This window comes from Penaeus monodon, chromosome 19 (assembly GCF_015228065.2).
Source record: "Penaeus monodon isolate SGIC_2016 chromosome 19, NSTDA_Pmon_1, whole genome shotgun sequence".
NCBI classification, from domain to species: Eukaryota; Metazoa; Arthropoda; class Malacostraca; order Decapoda; family Penaeidae; genus Penaeus; species Penaeus monodon.
In genome coordinates, this window is record NC_051404.1 from 36,424,114 (window position 1) to 36,424,452 (window position 339).

Below are 339 nucleotides of genomic sequence, written 5' to 3' on the forward strand. Positions count from 1 at the left end.
AGATTTATGGATGTTTACTGTTTTACATCATTTGAATTATATGATGATTTACATCAAATATTTTCGCTTGGCTTAATGACACTATAGCGAAGTCATTCTATATTTTGAAATACAGTGATTTGTATTCGCCAATTCAAATTATTGCAATGTGTTCATCGTATGCAACATGTCGTACTTTATTTTCACCGGCAAAGGTTTATTTAGGTGCTGATATTTTATGAATTCTCGTCCCGTCTTTCAGATAATCTGAATGATATTTTTGTATACAATTAAAGTTATCTTTATATGTTTAAAATAATAGGATTTTATTATACATACGGAGAGAATGAACTGTTAGTT